Source organism: Amblyomma mixtum, chromosome 5 (assembly GCF_055824585.1).
Source record: "Amblyomma mixtum isolate Tamu chromosome 5, ASM5582458v1, whole genome shotgun sequence".
NCBI classification, from domain to species: domain Eukaryota; kingdom Metazoa; phylum Arthropoda; class Arachnida; order Ixodida; family Ixodidae; genus Amblyomma; species Amblyomma mixtum.
The window spans coordinates 14303406-14310328 of record NC_143016.1 but is presented as its reverse complement, the minus strand read 5'-3'; the positions used below and the strand labels follow the sequence as shown (position 1 = coordinate 14310328).

The window sequence follows — 6923 nt, the reverse complement described above, 5'->3', positions numbered from 1 at the left end:
AATGGTCGTTGCTTGTTCAGTTTATGGCACAGACCTGAAACAAGAGGTCCCTACGTCCTACCAGTGAGCTTGCTGTGTGTTGTTGTGTAGTCTTGGGCCTCAGTGGCTAGCTCCGTACTGACTCGTGGTGTGAGAGCGCAGGTTTCCCTTTTTCTTCTTCTAGCTTTTGTGTAGTGATACCGAATTTTTATATTTCTCCGTCTCGGGTTTTGGAAAACATGTTAGTGACCCTTACCGAAAATCAAGTTGAAATTTTCCGAACGATAGAGAAGAAATGTTTCGACCGCCGCTGGCAGTAAGAATAAAAAATGGTTGCCTGCTTCTGATTCACGCAGTCCCTACATTCTAGCGCGGAGGGTCTGAAATCCCTCATGAATACTGGCAGGAGGGTCTGAGACCCCGCGATACTGCCCTGACTTTAAGCACTGCGCCTGTATCAATTTGTATGCCACTTGCTTACACAGAAAGCAATGAATATTTACTCATCTGGTGACGTTTCACTACCTCCTCACCTTCCCTCTTTCATGTCGCGTTAATTACATCTTCCTGCTTCCGGTGATTGTTGTAAACTGCGCCGAACCCCTCCTGTTGAGCTTCGTTGGATATTTCGTCCATTGTTTGTGTTCAGTGGAATCTCGTGCAACCCTTATCGAAGAGAGCAACGCTCAGCGTATAGCAGCTACATATGCTGCCCATCTAGCGTCGTCGGAGCGAATGAGTTACCTGTGACCCACAAGAGAGACGCCCCGATCGAGCGACCTTAAACGTGGGACGCCCTGTTGGAAAAGTCGCCGGGTGAGCAACTTTTTTCGTGTCGCGTTGAATTTCGCGAGGCGCTTACTCATATCGAAAGGAGCTCTGCGCACTCTAGAGCCACGTCAAGACGGGCGCCTATAGGGTTGCACGAATACGTGAGCGACTGACGAAGCAAGCGCCTCCATATCCGCTCGCTCACTCGCAGTTTCATAACCACGGAATGCAGTGTCGCACTTAATTTCCTCCTGTTCTCTTTCTTTCTTTCTTTCTTTCTTTCTTTCTTTCTTTCTTTCTTTCTTTCTTTCTTTCTTTCTTTCTTTCTTTCTTTCTTTCTTTCTTTCTTTCTTTCTTTCTTTGCTTTACTTCCTTTCTTTCTTTTTTCTTTCTTTCTTTCTTCTTGAACTTCGGTTTCAGGAGTTGTCTTGTCAGGAGACTGGAGGGCATAACGTGAAGTTAATCTATTAGTAACAAGTTAACTTTGTCATGACACAATTTCATAATGAGTTCTTTAGTCGCCGTCCGACGAGGCGGGTGCTGTGGACGGTTACAGGTATTTTGTACGTTCAGGAAGCTCTCCCGTGGAGAGTTTGACTTGTTCTTAATGCGCCTAAAACTCAGTCGAGGAATGGCTGTGGGCACAGGGGGCGCAGAGTAGACCGTACAACAGGCAGCCGCCTTTCATTCAAGCCCGTATACAAGGGTTCTCAAGCACGCGGCCCCTATAGCCCTTCCTGAAGCCCCGCGCCACTAGCATCTTGGTTTCTTCTCCATCAGAATAGCATCTCTTACAATTTTTTTTAGGCTGTCCATAGACTTCTGTCTATAAATTATATAGACTCTGTATAGACAAATCCTAAAGAGCAGTCTGCAGGCAGTCTATAGAGTATGAATAGACAAAATAAATAAGAAGGCAATAGGGTCTATAAGAAGTCTATAAACTGTCTATAGACCGTTTTTATAAGGGATCACTTCAATGGCAAACGGACCGGTTGCTAACAGTCTCTTACTTGGAGCTTGTAAGCCTGTGGATAAACATGCTTTCTATGCAAATCCGTTGTAAACAATCCAATAACTTCACAACATCCCGAGCACTGAATCAACCTTTTAATTTCGCTACGTCCTGAAGAATTGATGTTGACATAAGTGGCACAAATGGGACGCCACATTCTCTCGTCGTTTCTCCGATGTCAAATATAACATATCAACATTCGATGTCAAAAAAGCAAAGTAAGTGCGCCGGCAAACACGTTCGCACGCCAATTGTTTATCGCGTTCCGTTTGCGTACACCTTAACAGATCTTCCACTAAATAGCGAATCAACGACTTTTCTTGCTGCCTGCGTTGTTAAAACTAGGCTTGCCGCTCTACCCTCCATTCCTCCACATCCCTCTCTATAGATCACCTGGAATTAATGCTTGCTCAAGAGCCATGCTGTGCTTCGTACAACGTATTCAAATTTATTTCTATCGGGGCAGATTTTTACAACTGGTTGCGACACTTGCTTGTCCCGTTATTCATGTCCATATCTGCCCTGCATATTGTATCCGCTCCCCCGCGAGCCCGGCGAGAAGCTCAGATGACAAAAGGGGTGATAAAGAGGCCGCGACGGGCGTTTGCTGCGAGCTGATTTGACAAAGAACAAAACAGGCCACTGTTCAGAGGGTGGGAATAGAGTCAGCCAGATTCCTTTGCGGATAAGGCTCGTATCACCGGCGTCTGGAAAACGATGCGACCAGCCATAGCCTCCCTTTGGTGCCGCTCGCACGCAAACAGATGTTCGCATATCGCTTGCCGTATTTGGCTGCGCCGCACGTGGAGCAGTTGGGGAAATAAACGGTGCGGTATTAAAGGCACTTGCGCGCGACGCACATGGCGGAAACACACCGAAGCGTTATTATGGCGGCTAGCGCTGCCACGGTTCGTTGCTTGTAGCTCGCTTTCAGCGTTTCGTGAAGCCTTGAAAGCACTATGCTGGGTAAATGTTTGCAGCACTTTATCGCAGTTATTCTCGCCTCCTTGTTGACGCACTCAGATTATCAGTTGTAGAAGACGCTTACACGGACAGAGTACATGTGTAGCATGTCCCTTAGGTTGAGACAAATAAAGTGCTTCATCCGCACGATTCCTACCGGCAGCTCTTGTTTCTTTCGAAACAGGTTAAGAAACGTTAATAGAGGGAGATCTGGAAGGCCTTTCGCGTTAAGGTCACAGAATAGGCTAAAGTGGAGGGGAAAAAAATTGATTCTTCGTTTTTTACACGTCTACAATTTAGAAACCTTCGTGAACATTATTCAGTGACTAACATGTTTTTTCGGCCTTTGGTATAGAGCCAGAATAGCTTCTTTTTCTAAGCGAAGTGGCTAAAGAGCACGCCCAAAATCACTCACATTTGAGTTATAAAAAGTGGTTTCAGAAGTAAAACTGACAATTAAACCCGGCAATTCTGGACAAAAGTTTTTGTCAACTGGAAAAAGTTTATGAAATCTTTTTCATATACTGTAAAATTTCACTATAATAATCAATAAATTTGCAGATCTCTCTTCGGCAGCCTTGCATTTTTTTGCTATTAACGTTTTGCTATCGTCAAAAACGTTCTCCATTCGTTTTTTAACGCAGATCTTAACTGTCGATGCGAGCGATGGAAAAAAATTTGAAAGAAAGATTTTTCTACGCGTCGGAAGAATGGACCATTACCTCCAATATTTACATAAGAGTACCTTACAGTATGCCAGTACTCAAAATTTTTGTCCATGAATGCTGGACATGGCAGCTGTAAGGCAATGCGAGAAAGATACAGATCATATTTATTGAACGCTAACAAGTTATACCCTGCGATTTTCGTACCTCATGTGAAGCGTGCTATTTCTTCACCCTTGTAAGATCATTTTGAACCTTTTGTTTTGCTTTTGGTTGTATATACCTAGAAGTAAGACTGTTTGGGCCCGGTATTTCCGCACGTTTCCGGCTGAAAGCGACCCCTGTCATGGGCTGTTCCAAACACCCCGACATGTAATGCGCGTAGAAGATCCAGTTGATGAACGATCCTTTGGTGCATAAATACTCATCCATCTGTTCTTCATGCCATCAAGTGTGTTTTACAGCTAGTAGTACAGCCAGAGCTTCTCAATGAATGCCGCTACAAGCGAACCGAAAATGCCAACGAGTCATTTAACAACGTATTCTGAGAGCGCGCACCAGAGGATGCCTTGCTCCCGTTTGAGGCCGCCAGTGCGCGACCCCTTGCACTGCAGCGGCGACGAGAACGGCATTTTCGAAATTCTATGAACTGATATGAATATTACGGTGGCCTACAAGCCTCTCAATAAATAAGTAGCCTAACAGTAGACACTTGGGCAAGTCATGCAATCAACTTCAGTGACCTTTGCAGAGGGAAGGCTACGTGGGACGATTCGCACCGTGGCTTGAGCACAGGCGCTCCGCTCGGCGCTTTGCATCAGCTGCTGCCAAGAGGTGGGCTGGCTTGAATGCATCGCGCACGACTGCTGAGTCTCGCGAAACTGAAGGAGCGTCTTTGGGGTAATGCATCTTTGGGGGAATGTAACGGTTAATCTATCTTAAGGGCTATATTGCTACGCTCAGAATATACGCCTTCGCGGCGTATTTCGTTTGGTCACGAGAATTCCGAGTATGCGGAGTGAACAAGGGTAAGGCGGCTTTAGTGTGCCAATTGTGTGAAAGTAAACGTGTGTTACAACGCTCTTAAATGCTGTGCGTGAAGGAAAAAAAAAATTCAGGGCGTCTTTATGAGGGCGAGATTACACTGAAATGTGTACTTTGGACTGAGGCCAAGGAGGCGCCTGGTTTCTTTCAAGGATCTACTTTTTTTTGTATCTGTTATCTTTCAGCAATTACGCCTTGGCCAAGCCATAACTGAGCTCTCGTAAAGTGCGCGACAAGATCTTGAGCAAGCCATGCGCGTGTCTTCGGAGAAATGTCCGAGGTAGAGTGCGGCCCTTGCTGACCCTCACTGTTGCGGTCATCAGTCGCCCTAATAGCCGTGCACTGTGCTTGTCCGCCAGTCCTCCCGTGCGAGCCCAACCTATCGCTGCTGACTTACAAGCCTGAAGGGCAACGAAAAATTAGTGCCCGCGAAGCCCGCAGCTGCAGCCTCCATCGCTTGAGCAAAGAGCATTGTCTCGAAAGGACGAACTTTTCTGACGTCACTGTCTGTCTCGCCAGAGGCAGCTAAATCTCCATGTTCGCCCAACCGTCAACGCAAACACGCCCGCTGCTGCAATGACGCCAACGCGAAGGCGAAGGCTCTAGGCAAACGCGCAGCTCCACGCTTGTGGGTGACTCACCGATCTCCGCATCTCTGACTGACTCGCCAGCGCAGAGTTTGTCCTTTCTCCTCACGTCTCGGCGTCGGCGTCACGCTGCTTTCGGCTGAGTACCGTAATCGGTAGCGAGCAATGCTGCTGACGCGGGCTGAAATGGAAGTAGTGGTATGGCGCTCTGAACGACTAAATTACGCTGAAAAAAAAAAAAATGAAGCCGAGTTGCGTCAGTAAAGCATTAACAACTTTCTTTTCTTTTAGTGGCGATAAGGTATATGATACAAAAATACAGAGAACGCTCGCAGTCGTCCTGCTATAAGCTAACAAAAAAAAAATTATTTCTAGGAAAGGAAAGACGCAGTAACTTTCTCATATCTCGGGGGACATCTCGATCGCATCGCGATGGAAGGGAGGAAGGAGGGAGTGAAAGAAGGAAGAGTTTAATAGTTTAGGAGGTTAAAAGTCCCAAAGCGACTGACGCCACGAGGGACGCGTAGTGAAGGGCTTCGGAAACGTCGACCACCTGTGGTTCTTTAACGTACAGACATCGCACAGTACATGGGCCTCTAACATTTCGCCTCCATCGAAATGCGGCCGCCGCGATCGGGATCGAACCCGCGTGTTTCGGGTCAGCAGCCGAACGCGATAACCACTGAGCCACCGCAGCGGCTTAGAAGGAAGAGAGAAAGAAGCACTGTAGTGGGGTGCTTTTAATAATTTCGACCAGCTGAGGGCCTTTAACGCGCCATGACAGCGCACAGCACACGGGCGTCTTTCGAGTTTCGCCTCCATCGAAACGCGGCCGCCGCGGCCGGGTTCGAATCCGCTTCCTCGGGACCAGCAGCCGAGCGCCAAACATCGCTGTTTGTAAGGAAAAGCAGATAAAACGTTCACAATACTATGTCTGCGTGCATGTGTATGGTGAGGAGAGGGTCGCGAAGTCAGCATCTTCGCCGCCGGTCGAAAGACCTGCCACAATCGGTGGTCGCTGTCCTTTGCCGACGCTCAGCTGACTCAATGCGCAGCCTCTTCCACACAAACGGCTTCGGACTGGAAGCGGTCGACCTGATGTGACAGCGCGAGTCGAAGGAGCTGAGATGCTGCAATACATCAGCTCTCAGAGCCCCCAGCCAGGCTGCCGTCAGAGCCGCCGGTCAGAATGGGGGAGAGGAGAGGGGGGAAGTGGTGGGTTGTGAGAGCGACTGGAAAGAGGTCGATGCAAATGTTCGCCGTTGTATACTGGAAGGGACTGTTTCGGCAGGTAAGGTCGGAGCAGAATGACTACAGGTATACGTCACAGGGGAAACGAGCGTTTTGGTTTTAATTTTTTTGGAGTATGCTTGGTTATGAGAACTCGAAGTGGGGATGGGACAGGGGCAATTCGGTCACGCCATGTCGGAACTCTGCTCAGTGTCTCCAACGTAACTAGACTTGGCGCGCCAGCTGGGGCGCTGATATTCTGGGAGCTTGATAAACAGTCCTAATAGAGTGTTCTCTCCTCCTTTCTAAGACATCACTGCCCATTTCGAAAGGCGCATTTCGAATTACGTGCTTTTTCTATGAGACAAATTTGCTTCGTGAAGCAGATAGGGGCACTGTACGGAGAAGAACGAGAAGAAGAGGTAGTCATCGACCAGAGCAGCAGATATTGGGAGTATTCGCCGATGTCACAGCGGCCGCCATTTTTCGGTCTGTAGAGAACTGCGAAAGGCCACCGGCCTGTCTAAAGAGTGCAGGCCTGCTCCAGCCTGCTCTGCTTAAGCTACGCACTAGATGACAAAATGACGCCCATCACGTCACTCGAATACCCCCTGTAGGTGGACGGTCTGTAGCCCACATGTTTACGTGTTTCCACTATCGCAAATCTAA

At 48.0% G+C, this 6923-nt stretch overlaps 1 protein-coding gene across 1 annotated transcript in view; it reads left to right on the top strand.

Annotated features, from left to right (window-relative positions):
• Window positions 1–709: 709 nt before the first annotated feature.
• Mvl (solute carrier family member malvolio) overlaps window positions 710–6923 on the top strand; it is a 51169-nt gene continuing 44955 nt past the window's right edge. The window contains exon 1 of the mRNA XM_089543394.1: window positions 710–795. The gene's annotated coding sequence lies outside the window, so the exon portion shown is untranslated. The remainder of the gene's footprint in view (window positions 796–6923) is intronic.